Source organism: Parus major, chromosome 6, assembly GCF_001522545.3.
Source record: "Parus major isolate Abel chromosome 6, Parus_major1.1, whole genome shotgun sequence".
In the NCBI taxonomy this organism is placed as follows: Eukaryota; Metazoa; Chordata; class Aves; order Passeriformes; family Paridae; genus Parus; species Parus major.
In genome coordinates this window covers 21,368,638-21,384,222 of record NC_031775.1, presented here as the reverse complement: position 1 = coordinate 21,384,222, position 15,585 = coordinate 21,368,638, and positions in this window count along the sequence as shown.

The following is a 15,585-nucleotide window of genomic DNA, read 5'->3' as shown; positions in this document are numbered from 1 at the left end:
GGCCCTGTACCGCGCGGAGGGAAGCTGCCGGGACATCGCTGCCCGCCCCGGGAGCGATCGGCGGGCACCGAGCTCCATCTAGGGGTCAGGGAGCGCCTGGCGAGCGCTCGGCTCGTCCCTGCCGGCAGCGGCCACACGCCCGTGCCCCGCCCGAGGCGCTGCGAGCGGCTGAGCACGGGCAGCCGAGCGCCAGGCAAACCAGAGAATGGCTCAGACTGGGAGCACTGGGTGCTCAGGATGAAAAGTAGCCAAGCCCAGCCCCGAGAGCGTCCTTGGAGACACAGCCTGCCTCTGAAGGAGACATAGAGCCAGAATAATGTAGGTTGGAAAAAACCCCACGCATCATGGAGTCCAGCCGCTAACTTAACAGCGCCAGGTCCTCCACTAAACCGTGTCCTGGAGCACCACAGCTACACTCTTTTTTTCTTGAAAAAAGCCAGCCCTGAGAAATCCAAGGGATGGACTCCCCTCTATTTAGTATTTCCCACTGGGATTAGGAAGCAAGACTTTCCATAGGATATCCCATATGCTGATGTTTCATGTGCTGGGTAAATTGCAGGATGTTTGGGTGTGCTGGGCAGCGCCAGGATGGGGTGTGTGATGTGTGCAGGGCTCCTGCTGGGGGCTGCAGACACACTGAGAACAGCCAGCTGAGGCCCTCGACCCTCGGAGAAAGGGGTCTGGCTCCATCCCTCTCCTGGCTACACACCCCTACCTCCTGGCTCATGGAGTGCAGTAAATACTGACAACAAGCAGCTGACATTTTTAAGCAGAGGGATGAGCTTTGATCAAAACAGGTGGCTGCAACAGCTCTCTAGGACAGCCAAGAGGCTGCTTGCATTCATCAAAAGAAAAAATATAAATCCATGAAACACTCAGGCAGATAGATAAGAAAGCAATGATTTTTGTCTTTGTGACAAAGTCAATAAAGCTCAAGGAAACCACCTGTATTTTATTATCACATATTAATATGTTTAATGCTATTAAAACAAGAGTCTGGGGCGAGCTGCAGGAAATCAAAGCACTTAATGGTGCAGACACAAACCTTCTCTCGTCCCTCCCCAAAGGTGATTTGAACCAGTTTAAGTAAATGCATTTGTCTCTTAAAATAATTATGTGGTTTAGAGACACTTTTTCCTGGCTTGCATCAAATGACTTTAATGGGGTCTGCCTGTGTGTCTGTGTGTGTCAGTTTAACAAGTTATTGCTTTTTAAAGCTGCATTTATAGCACAGTATTCACCAGAAAAGTAATTCTCTATGAGAAGGGATTATTTGTGTTTCACCATCACTTGGCATTTATTCCACAGAGCATTTACTACTGAAATGGTGCCCAGAGGGCAGAGGCCAAAATGATCTAAAAAGATGTGTTGAAATTTGGGATAAACATTCTCTGATGGTCTACCAGCTGTGAACTTTCTCTTCTTTGCCAAGAGTGTTTGTCCTCTCTGGTCCAGTCTTGGCCACTCTCTTGGCCCTCCTCAAAGTCAGACTGACTTTTGTCCTCCCTGCCTGTGTTCTTTTCATGGCCCTGTCCCAAACAGGATTTCTCTGGGGCAGAGGAGAGCTGACAGCAGGTCCTGCCAGACTGGGATGGGGATCTGAAGGTGGGCTTCACACTGGCCAGCACTTAAGTGGCAGATGTCCTGGATGGGTCCTCACAGGTGACCCTTCTCTCTCTGTCCAAAAGAGACCTGCCAGTGCTGGGGATAAAAAGGCTGTTTTGGAGTCTAGGTGAGCATGCAGGGAGCCAGACTCCTTTTCCACCCCCTACCCCAGCCATGGCTGGGCCAGACATTTGAGGTGATGCTGAGACTGCTCACTGATGTACAAAGTAGAAAAGCTGGGAAGAGACAGAAACAGCTTGAGTTTGGTAGGAAAGAGGGAAGGTGAATGCACAGCCAGCCTGCTGTAGTGCCTTGTTTCCTGCAGTGAGGAGAAAGCATTAACACTGTGGGACAAAGCCCTAATGAACTCTGCTTGGCACAGTCGTCAGTTCTGGTGGGGTTGCTGGGGCGCAGAGCACTGAGCCATGCTCCTTGGGGAAGACACTTGTTGAGTGAGCTGCCTCATTTATTTCTTGTCCTGGAGGCACTGGGAATCTCTTAAGCAACTGAGCTGTGTCACTGAAGCAGCTAATTTCTCCTCACAGGTGTATTTGGCTGCTTCAGGTAAGGGTAAAATGAAGTCTCACAGGAATTATCAGTGCAGTTGGAGGACGAAGGGGGGGCAGCGGCAGCTCAGCAGAAGCCAGCCTTATTTCTTGGTGAAAAATACCACCAGTACAGATGGGAGGTGCAAGAGAGAGGCCTCAGCAGTTAAAGAATCAGGCTGTTCATGACTAAGAACAGACTAAAGAGATGGTCTTAATCAGGGGAGATCAACCCCTCTAGCTGATACAAGGGAAGAGATGGGCAGTACCAAGTGGGAAGTCAGGAGGATGGGTGAGATGGTGCTGTCTGCAGGATGCCTTTGTCTAATTAGGTCCTGCAACAGGCCATGGAATCATGGAGCTGAGCTGGCTCCAACAGCAGCAGCAGGACAACCTCCTCCACAGGATGCTGGTGCAAAGGCCAGTGGCTCTCTGGTCCTCTGCTGGCTGCTGCAGCTCATGGGAGACCCCTCATGTGCCTGCCCAGGAAACACCACCCCTGCAGTAGGATTGAGTCACTCCACCAAAGCAGACAGCAACACTGCAAGGAAACGTTCAGGGCTACAATCAAGAAAGTGTGGGTTCTTAATCTATGCTAGGGCACTGGCTTTGGCGTGCAGATCTCATCTTCCAGAACTACATGGCTTGGAGCCAGGCTTTGCTAGGTCTGTCCAGATGGGGAAGTCATCCAGAAACAGAGGAAGGAATATGGAATGTTCCATTGACTCATGTGATTGAGAGATTAATATGTTTTGTAGCCACAACAGATAATTCTAACTATTCATCTGACCTACTGTGCCTCCCAGGAACATTTTTGACCCTTAGTTTGTGCTTCAGACTCCTCCTTCTTGACTTGTAGCAAATCTCCTAGAGGGATATCAATATTTGGCTAAAGGGGCCCTGTATAGATAACCTAAACATAAATCCCAGCCCTACAAGGCTTCTATCATGTTAGAAGTGCCAACTTTAACCCCAAATTGCTTTGTGTCAAATCCTGAACTCATTGAGCCTTTTGTGTCTTTTCAAAGTTAAAGCAACAGCTTTCCATAGAAGTAGGAGGAAGTTTCCATGGAAATTTCTGGAGGAAGGAATCAGATCAATTCTCATAGCTGTGATTGCAAACATCTGCAGTATGTCCTGATACAAAGCCACCAAGAAGGGTTATTGCCTTCTGTTGACCTTTCATCTCTTTACAAAATCAGAGCCAGCCACTTCAGCTCCTTGTAAATGGTCTCTCCTGCTCCTGGCCTGTTGCTTGCTCAGCCAACACTCTGACAGGACCACGACTTTGCCCTTAGGTGGTTACAAGGGAGCTGAACATGTGGTTTTCCCAGGGGAGGACAAGACCCAGCTCCTTTGCATTAGTCTATTGCTGCAGTTATTCATTGACACTGGACTAGCAAACTGAATTTTTGGGAACCATGGGTAGTCCAGGTCTGCAACAGTACAGTAAAAGAAATGTAAGTATAATGGGCCCATTAAAGCATTTGCACTGGAATGGGCACCCTGAGACACATTGGCGCAGTCTGGTTGTTGTAGGAAAGTGTGTTAGCAGACTGGGTGCGTCTATCCTTTTCCCTCTCTTGTAATCCCATTCCTCAGGTGGTTTTTCACTTACCTATTTCACAATTAATTCCTCAGTCTTCCCATCTAGGGACACAGAGCTCGGTTACCCTAGCACTCCCTGTCACCTGCAGTGGGGCAGTGTGGGGCTGAGGGATGGGCCCTTCCCATGGAAGCTCTGACACCAAGGTGAAAATTATTAATTTTGCTGGTTTGCAGTGAGTTTTCTGAACCTGTCAGCCTGGTGTAGAGAACCCACCTGCATGGCCAGCCTGGCATGGACACAAGCACCTGAACATCTTGAAGCATCATAGCAAATGGGACATGGTATGAAAGCTGGCCTCAATTTTTTTCTGGAGTTGAATATCTGGCCACATCTACATCCCATTAAGGAGCTTGTTCTGAGGTCCTGGTGGTATCTGCCTGAATGAGATAAGTGGCTGCACAGATCTAAGCCCTCTTTGCCCATCTCCAGGCCAGAGGGAGGGAATGCTGTGGGATATACGGGTGAGGAAGCAACACTTGGACTGCAGCAATCCCAAATCAGTTACGCAATACCCAGATTTACTGCAGAAAATAGCCTTTGTCCCCACATTACATGGTGGCCTGAAAGTTACTTGTCATGAGGATTTCCCAGGACTGTTCTGCTGCAGCTTTCCAGAGAATTGAGTGATAAGAGTCTGGTGGTAACAGCCAAGGTTCTCCCCATGCTCCAACCTGAGGAATGCCCCAGCAGTGGGGGGTCTGACCCTGTCCCTGCAGCACCAGCCTTGTCCCCTGCTCCTTCCTTGCCCTGCTGTAACATATCCTTTCAGCAAAGCGGAGAATTATCTTTATTTTGCAGAGAGCAGCACTCAGGGATAAGGTAACTAATTTGGAAAATTATCCTGGCTGTCAATTCCCTGAGTGATTGGTGGGAGAGCCTTTGAAGCCTCACGCATGCTCCCTGCCATTCACTTGGACTCGAATTACCCTTTTGTTTTACCTCCTCCTTGTTCTCATTGCCACACCACTCAAACTAAAATTATTCGCCTACAACCACAAACGCGGGGATATATCACCGGGAGTGCTGTAGGGCTGTCGCCATATATAATTCTCTGAGCTCAATATTTATAGAGCTACACAGGGCACAAATCATACCCAGAAAGCCCATCGAGCTGGAGAGCTAGGTATAAACTCCAGAAATATCGCAAGCCATCGCTCACAGGAGACTGCCCGGCAGACCCGCTGGCTGTACATCAAGCTGTAATGCCATCTGAGTCCGCGCTTGGTGCTGGAGTGGATCAGAGGTCACTTCCAAGATTTTCTTCCATAAATCCTGGGTGCTGGCTCTCAGCAAGGTTAGGGGCTGGGAGAACCCTGCTCTGAGTGCTCCCTTCTTCTGCTTGCTGCCACTGACACTGAGCTGTCCCAGCACTCTGTGCAGGCATTTATCTCTGGGGTCTTGTCCTCCCTTCTGCCCCTCTGCTACACAGCCAGAGATGAGAGGGAGGAGGGGTGGCATGGATCCTACAGCTTCACTGGACAAACTATGGGAGATGACAGCTCCTCTGAAAGGTTCTTTTGGTGGACTTTGGGGGAGTTTGAGGCCCTCTTCTTCTCACCCCTCAGGGTCACACTCTCCTCATGCTTCAGTCCTGTGCAGGGCTGTGAATTTTCTCCAAATGCCCAGGTGGTTACAGGCACACAGCAGCCTTCCTGCCCACATAGCAGAGGCATAGTCATCAGCCCTAGGATAGTTCAGATCCCTCTGTCACTGCCTTCTCTCCTCTTTTCTCCCTTTTCAAAGTTCTCCCAGGTGGAGCTGATGTCTCACTGGAGATGAGGGAGTGGTCCCTAACCAGGGCAGGTCCCAATGCGTTTTGGGGCTTTTGCAGTGCATTTAAGCCAGTTCAAAGAGCAGGTGAAATGAGTCCTCTGCAGATGCTGACTAATCCTTCCCCAGCTCTTCCCACCTTGGCAGCTTCCACCCTCATGTGCTGTTGATCCAAAGGGTACTACAGCAGGTGGAGGAGATCCAGATGAGACCCGAGGCAGTGAGCAGGTGAAGCCTCTCTGAAGCAGGGCAGCAGTGACATGGTGCTTTCTGGATAAAGAAGTGCTGGGGTTTTGCCTGAGAAGTCACCAGCCAGACAATTAATTTTATTTCTAAGCTGCATATGATGGACTTGAGCTAACCAGTCTCTGGTTCTTCCCTCTCCCCCAGCAGCATGGCAGACAGACTCTGACATTTAAGCAAAATAAAATCCAACCCTAAGCATTAAGTAAAACTCCCAGCGTGATGGGTTTGTGGCTTGCAGCAACATCTCAGCAGGGGCGTGTTAAAGCTGGTCTCCAGCAAGTGGAAGAATGAAGCTTTGCAAAACCCTGACGAGGCAAAGCTCCTAAAATAACAATTGAATTAAACTTAATTCATTTTCACTTAATATCCTTATAGTGCCTTTAGCAAATGAGGCTGTTATTATTTTGAGGATGAAAATGAGGAGGTGCAGTCTGGATGGAACTCACATCTCTGTACTGAAAGAAAGAAAACTTTGGTGGAAATAAAAAAATAACACAGGAAGAAATGCAGAAAGTTCTAATTCTCCATTTTGGATGAAACACCCCCAAACCCATCCAGTCTCATGTTCTTCAAGATATGTCCCAGACTCAAAAGTGTGCAAACCCACTTTTTCTTTGCCAGATGCTGGAGGTTTGCTGGCTTTGCTGGGGTTACATACCTGGTCACATCCAGTGGCTGTGGGTGGTTGGCCAGGTCCTTATTTCCCTCCTCTTCTCTTGCAGCTTTTGAGCTTTCCTGCAATATTTGAACCCCACATGCTCCTTACCTGCCCTGCCCCTCACTAGCCTAATCTGCCGTGTTTAAAGCACTGTTCTCCCTTTGGTTTCCATGATATGTCAGCGTGAGCCTTTCCCTGGGGAAGGCTGAGCTAACCTGGTGACTCTGACCCTGACTCAGTGGGGCAGGCAAGCACAAGCCCAGGCTGGCCCTGTTCCATGGCAGCCCTGGACACTCCCTATTTAGGACAATGTTTGTCCACATGCCTTATTTCCAGCCATGTCTCCTGTTTGCTTGTGCCCACCCTTATTTCTACTGGCAGCAGGATTTGACAAACCCCTCACCACCAAGGTTGTCTTTGTTGGGGTTGCAGAACAGCATCTCAGAAAGGACATCATGCAGCTCTTCCCCTCAGACATCCTAGCAAAGAGGGAATATCTCATGATCCCACACTTCAGAGAGGGATGGTCAACTGAAGCAAGGAGCAAATGAACCCAAGGAGCCATCCCAACTTTGCCCCACAAAACTCCTTGCTCTCAAACCTCAGGCTCTGCTAACCAGAGGGAGCAAAGGCTGCTCTGAAATGGCCATACAGGCACTGAACTACACTTCCCAGTAGGCCACAGAGCAAGGGTCCTCCTGGTATGGAAAAGCCTCCAATTGACTTGCTCATGCTCCCTAGAGTTGGGGACAGCTGGGGGATTTTAGCATTTCAAGGCTAGACAGCCATTATTCATTGCTGTGTAAGCAGCAGCAACAGCAGGCATTACAGCAAAATTAATTTCCACTCTGAATGCAGCTCTCCTGTGTCACTACTGCCTTTACAGTCTTCTTGCCAGAGCTCAAGAAAATAGCCCAGACAGGCTTTGCAAGGTCGCCTCGCCCTCTGTCTTGCTCAGAGGCAGGCTCCGCCCCAACTAATCCTCTTCTGACAGACCTTTTTGTCTCATTTACTCACAGAAATCTTTCTCCACCTGCCTTGGTTAGGGCAGCAGTTTATCAACTCTAAGAAAAAGGAGAATAAACTTTCTTATTGAGACACAGCTTTTCAAAACTCTCTGCTCTTCCCATCAATTTGAATGTGATAATTTTAGGCTTATGCTAATCAAATGCAATGAGAAGGTCCCTGGGACAGGGAGCACCCATGCCTCATGGCTGCATCCCCTCTTCTGCCAACAGATGCTGCTGCTGCTCTCTCTTGCTGCCAGGCAAGGACAAGCAATATTCAGTCTGTGTCTGCAGCAGGAACAAGATAACTTCACAGGGACATTTTCCAGTAATCTGAAAGGTTAGCACATACCCATCATCTATTTCTCTGCACCTTCCTGCTGCTAGCAAGCCACACCTCTTGAGCCTGATTGATTTTCAGAGCTACTCCAACAAAATCTAGCTTTCCTTTCAAAAGCAAGGACTAATGAGAAAACAATTAGCAGTCATGGTGGAGTACTGCATCAAAATCAGATCATCAAGGTTTTGTTTTTTTAGAGCATTGCAGATGAAGAAGAATATGAGATGAACTCCACCATCTCTGGGACTGGTATGAGCTATTTGCCTTCTGTATCACTGGCTAAGAAATAGATTTTTTTTGAGCACTATTCCTTTGAAGGGAGATTTCTGTCTTGGTTGACAGTCAAGGCCTGGAAAAAAATTAAGATCTAGGTAGGCATTTGCCAGAGCTTGTGAATGGACTCCTGTGCCCAGCATGTGCCAGACCCACACCCATTAGGAAACTGCAAGGGAAGCCCCCGGTCCTGTCCTGGCAGGGTGAGCTGTGAGGGGCACAGTCACATTGCATGCTGTGCCTGAGCAGGGCTCCTTCTGACCAAGTCCTGGGGGCTCTCAGGGCCAGCCAAAGATACTGAGAGGGCCTCACAAGCATCCTCTGCCAGGACACTGAGCATCTTTCAGGAAGAATTGCTGAGCTCTTGTGCCTTGCTTTGGGGATGCCAGCTAAGGGAGGAGCAAGGCTCAGCCTGTGCATGCAGGCTCCAGCCATGTTTGCAGGTAATGGAATGCCTACCCTGTTTTCCCCCTAAAAATTTCCTGTCCAAACCCGTTCTTTCCAGCCATGTCTCTGGAACATGTCTCTGGAAATCTCATCCTCCCAGCTGTAAAGGGGAGCCTAGAGAAGGTACCAAAATCAAGGCTGCAACACAGCTGAAAGAGTGTAGTAGGGCTGGGAAGTTTCCCACTGAGTCCTTACCTCTCCTTCAATTTTCTTACCATCAAACCCATTGCAAGAGGGTTTTGAGGGGGAGACTTGTCACCACTCCCAAGTGAGGTGCTTCAGAGCCCAGCTCTAAATGTCTCACCCAAGCATCAGTTAAATGAAATAGGAGGTCCTGGTGGCAGAACCAAGATATCAGTTGATTATTATTTCTTCTCACTTTGGGGTGATCTTTTCTGTGTCTTTACATCTTGCAGTGCTAATTCATCTTTTGCTTTCCCTTGAAGTACTCGTGTGTCAAATAGGGCAGATTCCTTCTCCCCTTGATCATGGTTTCTGTACCCTGGGCTGGACAGGGCACAAAGAATAAGGGTAGAAGTTGTTTTGCAATCTTGCCCGTGGGTATTGTGGCTGATTCCTCCTACAGGGCAAAAAAAAAGAGACAAGGGAGAGAAATTTAAGCCATTAGTATCAAACAGTTAAGGGCTGTGGTTGAATTAGGTGAAAAATAAATGGGACTAATTGAGAAAAACATTAACAGACCATAAAATAATAGCTTTTTAAGAAACAAGAAATAGAAGCTAATTACAGACTGTGTGACATTGGCTTTATGCTGGTACTTGTACTGATGGACTTGGAAGTTGCTTGACTGCTCCAGTTCATTCTGGTGTGCAGGAAAGCACTGATGGATGAGGGGGATGCAGGAGTAGCAGCCAAGGATTTTTTTGCTTCATCGTTCAATCATCACATAATTCATGTTGGAAGTGACCTCAGGAAATCTCTGATCAAGCTCTGTCTCTGAGGACCAGAGCTCAGTGCTTGTAGGGCAGGTTTCTCAGTTCAGTAAACCTCTGAATGTTGACCCGGTTAGTGACTTCAAAGTTGTATCTGTGCTCCAGTATTTGACTATTAATCATGTGGAAAGTTTCTTTCTTTTATAAGTAATCACAGTTTCCTTTGGTGCAACTTGTCTGTCACTCCTTGTGTCTCTTGGCCTTTCATCTTTCCCAATACCCCAAGAAGAGTCTGGCTCCATCTTCTCTCCACCAAGCATCCCTGGTGTGGGTAAGGGTGTCTGTGCAAAAGATGTGCAAGCACAGGACACGGGGGGGAGCTGTCAGCATGAGCATAAATGAACGTGACTTGTGATACTCCCCCACTCTCCCGGCATAAATACACAAACAAAAAAAGCCAGCAAAAACAAACAAACAACCTGCTGTGAAACATTATATTTTCCTTCAAATTATTATTAATTTTCTGAAAATACTCATAAGAGCTATAAGGGTTGTAATACTCATTTGTGTGCTCTAGAGGCAGGGCTAGAGTGGAGTGTGATTGCTGCCTATTAAACTGAGAGCAGAAAATAACCTGGGGAGTGTCCACCTGTACATATGTAGTACTTCACACTGTCAGCTCTGCCATCAGAGCAGGGCACAGAGGATCCCATGAGCAGTGAAGGGGGGACACTCTCTCAAGCAGCTGGGACAGGACATATGCAAGGGAGGGCTCATTTCAGGTGTGAAGTCCTGTTAAGTTGACAGGCAGTGACCTAGGGACTCTGCAACCCTCTCGGTTCTGGGGGTGAAGCAAGGAGGCAGGAGAGTTTCTGCTAGAGGTGACCTCGGCTATAAAGGAGCTGTATGCACACAGCAGGGAGTTCTCCAAAGATCAGTTCTTGATGATGGCAGGATTTGAAACATCCAAGGACTGAATTTATTTGTCATGTCCCTAGTCACATTTTGGCTGAAATTCAATGAGACACTTCGATTTTGGAGGACAGGGGCTTGGAGGCATGCACAAGATGGACTAGGAAGAGCTTCTAGCTTTTGTGTCACCCCACTGCTTCTGAGATGCTTCAGATCACCTCTAACCCTGTGCCGGGTTTTCACCTTCCATCCTCTCCCCGAGACTTTTGTCCATTGGTGTCACTTTGTTTTAAGTGGCAATCCTCTCCAGAATGGCTGTGAACCAGGGGATGGGTTTCACTCTTCAGACTGCATTATCGTGGTAGCATCAGGTCCTGATATGGGGGTTCAGTATGCTTCTTCACACAGTGATGTTAGTAATGTTACAAACCCTGGAAAGTATGATTTGATTTTTCTGTGGGATATGAAGTGGCTGCTCACCTCACAGAAAAAGGAATGCCACGGACGCGGGTTTGCTCACGAAACCCTCTTTTCACCTTTTAACTTTCAGAAGGGCTTTTTCCCCTTGCGAAAACCTCTAGGCAGAAGGCGGCCCGGCCCGCTCGGTCCCACACGGGGGTGCCAGCCGTGCTTGGGGCCTGCTGGCGGTGCGGCCTGCAGAGGTCCCCCTCGCCTAAGCTTTGAGCGCCGGGCGGGAAAGCGGCTCCGGCGGGAAACGGGTCCCCCTCACGGCCCCGGCCCGGCTCCCTCCTCCGCCGTCCGGGCCGAAGCGGCCTTGGGTGTGTCCTAAGGGTATGGTGAGCCGAGCTTGGAGAAGCGGTGGCCTCCAGGTGGGACCCCGGGAAGGCAGGACAATTAACGGCCCGGGCTAATGTGCTGTGATTGCAGGCAGCCAGAATTGGCGGTCCTGAGACTACCCCTGCCCTGCCGAGGGGGCAGCTGGTACAGGGCAGAGACATTTTGGACCTTGCCGTCAGCAGAGGCCTACAGGCCTGGCATCACTGAGGAGAGAGGCAATGGGACAGGGCAGCCCATCCCTCCTTTCCAGCTACCACTGGATCTGGTTTTTGCTCCAGTCTCTATGATGGATTTGGAACTCACCTGCTTGTGCCCATGTCAGTACTGTGGCGGCTCCATCTTTGGCAGTGCATGGGATTCTGGAAAGCAATGAGTGGCCCCAACTGCGTGAGAAGGTAATAATTACTGGACGCACACCAGAGGAAACAAAAGAGGGGTGTTCCTTCCTGTGCCCAGCGGCAGCTAGAAGCAGGGGTACTGCCACCAGCTGGAAGGGACCCCCACACCTGGCCAAGGCTGTACCCCTGCAGGGTACCTGCTGCATCCCTTGGCCTTGCTGTAAAGCCAGACCAGGCAAAGCAGGGGTGTACAGGGTGCCCTGGGTCCCCACCACAGCTTTTCTGGTCCTGGTCACAAGCCTCCCCTCATCCTCAGTGCATGAGCCATGGTTAAGCCTGCCCTGGCTGCACTCCAGAGCACTTGGGTCTGATGCTGAGGTTTGGGAATGGGCGCAGTGCTGCTCATTCATCTCATCCACTGCTTTAAAATAATAATAGTAATAGTAATAGTAATGCTAATAGTAATACTAATAGTAATACTAATAGTAATAGTAGTAATAGGTGAGATGATCCATTCACCCACATGGCAGTACCTGAAATTTTTACTTTTTACATGAGCTGTCAACACCCATAAACTCCTGTGAGGCCAGCATTTATAGATAACTGGCCTCTCCATGGCCAGCAAGACTTGAGCTCACAGTCACATCACTTTTCCACCAAACACCATGTTCCTATTCCCAAAGAAAGGAGTAAAGGAGTCTTTTTTTTTTTTTTCCTTTAAGCAAAAGGAGAACAGCAGCCAGCTACTAGTGTAAAGAGCAGAAAACTGTGAAATGGTCCTCTGAGGGAGCTGGCACAAGCTCCAGTTTTCTGTGTTGACATGTTCTGAGGTATCCTGTTCTCACTGCTCTGATCTCTGATCAAGGTGTGAGTCCCGTCCAAGGGAAAAAGTTATTTCCATAATAAATGGACTGGGGGGAGCTGACAGGAATATTGGCTTTGTCAGGAAAGGACAGATCAGAAGTGATATATTGGAATAATTTCAGCATCTTGGAGAACTCCAGTTTGACTGTAATATTAATGTTTTTGAAGATAAGGAACATTTGTGCAATAAACTTGTGGTAGTTCCGTGTGGCCTTGGCATTGCTTTGGGCTATGAAACCATCACGGACCCTCAGCTCTGAGTGCCTTGAACTCCCTGAATGTCCATGCTTGACTGAACGTATTTGCAGCAGCGGGTTAGTGGGTGTGTGAGAACAGAGGAGCGGGACTGCTGCTGGTGAGGCCGTGCCCGCTGGGGGTGGCGTGGAGGGGGCAGCCGGGTCCTTGGCAGGGGATGCGTTTGCAGATCGGGGCACAATTCAGAGCACTTTTAATCCTGGGGGTTACGGCCCCGGTGAAGAGAGCCCTCCCCGTTGCCGTGTGCCGCTCCGTGCGCTCCCCTTGCAGGCCAGGCACCGGAGATCAGTGGGGACTCCCCGGCAGCCGGGGCAAGTGTGAGCCTTGGGGGCACAGCGGGAGCGGGGCAGCCACCCTGCCACCCTCTCCTGTGCCAGAGGAGGGGGCACAGGCACTCCCCTGCTTTGCAGGCTGCTGGGACCGGCTGCACTCTCTCACCACGAGGTTTGCTCTGGGTTCGGGGACAGGGGGAGGCGGCGGTGCCGTGGAGTGGTAGCCAATCTCCCCAGCAGTCGGGACAACTCAGAGCGTGGGGGGCTTTGCTGCGGCCTCGGAGGCTGTTGCATCCCTCTGAGGGACCCCCATTTAGTCGGGGGAAGGCGCCCCCACTATTCATGGGCCCGCTGAACCTGGGGAGGATCTGGGGGGCTTCAGGGGCTCCCCCAGACGCCGGACTGCTCAAGTGTGCAATTCAGGCTCACTTCCTTGGTGTGACCACTCGGTTGCCCCTGCACCATTCGTGTTTCTACCGATGGAGCCATCCCGGCGGGGGGAAGGAGGCAGTGGGGGAGCACTGTCTTGTTCGGGAAATGGGAGACAGGGGTTGGGAAGGAGGGAGAAAGGCTTTTGCCAGAGGAAATCGATATCCCGTGAAAAGTAATTATTGAAGCATAAATTTATCATAAGGGTGATCACCAATAAAACATCTCTTGGCGACGTTTTAATTTAAAATCAAATTCGAAAAGGCCCCCCTCCCCCTTCAAAAAAAAATCCTTAACAAGCAGAAAAATAACTGCAGCCCTTGGAACACTTCATTATACGTTCAAAGAGAGCTCCATCATCTTCGCACCGACGCCGGGCTCTGCTCTTCTGATGGATCCAATGCAGCTGATTTATGGAAATGACTTGCAAATCCATAAATGTAGTTTGCAGTGACAGCCGTGCATATCACTAGTAATTCCTTTAAACTATGCAAAGAAAAATGATTCATATCTGGTTGGACCCTGGCTTTTCCAAGGGTCGCCACTCCTGAGTCTTGATGTGTTTGTCTGTATTGGTTTCCCTCTCTATTTTTTTAACTCCGTGATGGATGAGGTTGAGATTTTAACACTGAAACCCGGGACCCCGAGACAGCCAGCGAGGGAAGAGTTAAGCCTGTGGGAAGGCGGTTTTGCCCTCCTTCCCCGCGGACACTCGTGGGGCAGACGTGACACACGTTGCCGCACTCGGTGTCGTGTCCCCCCGGCTTTTCTCTGCAACCCCCCGGGTTTCAGCCCCGGGTTCCGAAAGCTTAATTGTGTTAATTAATTAGTCCTCCATGTGTGGTTGCTGGGTGACTCCGGGGCGGATGCAGAGAGTTCGGGGAGGTGCAGCCCGGAGGGATGCGTGCCCATGCCTCAAAAAGGGGCGCCTTTCCCCGCCTGCAAAAGGGGCGTGACGGGGGCAGCCGGCCCGGACGATGCTGCTGCAGCCCAGCTCTGGGGACGCCCCCGAATGCCCCCTCCCTGGGGCCCCCGGTTCTTTCCTTGCAAACCCCAGCACACAGGGCTGGGCCCGCACACGTCGGGCAAAGATGGAGCAAAATTAGCGGTTCTCGGAATTTCTTCATTGTTTTTTGCAGTTTCCCCAGGAATCACCATACCTCCTTCCCCATTTGTATCCCCAAAGATCATCCTCCAGCAGTATCTCTGATAACGCATTTATTAGGCTTCATGATGCAATAACCACAAGCAGCCAGAAAATGTAGCATATTTCCACATTATCATCCAATTTCCCTTCCCGGGTATTTAGTTCAACTCTTTAACACCAGCCACATAATTAGAATTTGGATTTCCATTAATTTTCCTTGGGCCTGCAACCATTTTAAGATCACAGTGGTAATTAACGTGATACATCACTAATTTCACCAAGCACAATCTGAGTAGGCGCTTCCTCTCTTTCTCGGGGGCAAGGCTGGGGGGGAAGGTAAGGGGAGACGTCGGGGGTCGGGGCGGCCCGAGGCCCCTGCCAGGGTGATTCTGTCCCCTCCCTGGCCCCGCCGAGGAGCGGAGAGTGTCGTGTCGCAGCCCGGCTCCGCCGCATCCTCCGCCTTCGCTACGGAAAAATACACTTTTCTTTCCAGTAAATTTAACAATTAAAAATATTTATCGGTAGCAGATTTACGTTGTTGTGTCTCCAGTCTTGGGGCATATTGGTAGACTATTAAGACTAATTAGCATCCTTTCTGCATGCAGATTTACTAAGCTGATTGCGGTATAACTCATCCCTAAAAGCCCCTATCCCTTCACATTTGCAGAATGTAGCTGAAGGCAAGGCCCTTTCGTCTCTCTCCGAGCTTGCAAGCAGCTCACGTTAGCCGGGCCTTTTGCTAAGTAAACTTTAAAAATGTGAAGCAATAACAATTTGAGTTAGAAGCTTGCAAAGTACTAAAATGGAAATATTACCTCGGGAGCTTCCACAGGAAGGATCTGGGAGGAAACAAGAAGCTTAAATGTATAGAAGCACGCAGCAGATACAGGCTGTATATTCTCAGCATTAAACCCAGGGCTGTTATTTTCTTAAATATATTTGGAAATAAACAAAGGGATTTCGTACGTGCCTGGGTGGCTGCGTGTTCCCGAAGGCAAACAGCACCGAGGAGAGGAGAGAGAGAGGGAGGGAAAGAGAGAAAAAACGAAGAGTTACAGAAAGTTTGGAAGATGCAGTTGCAGGGAACAGTTGCTCGTTTTTCCCTTCCTTCTCTGCATTTTGAGTCTGTTTTAAAGGCGCGGAATCAGCAGAGTGCTCTGCTGCGCAGCCCCTCAAA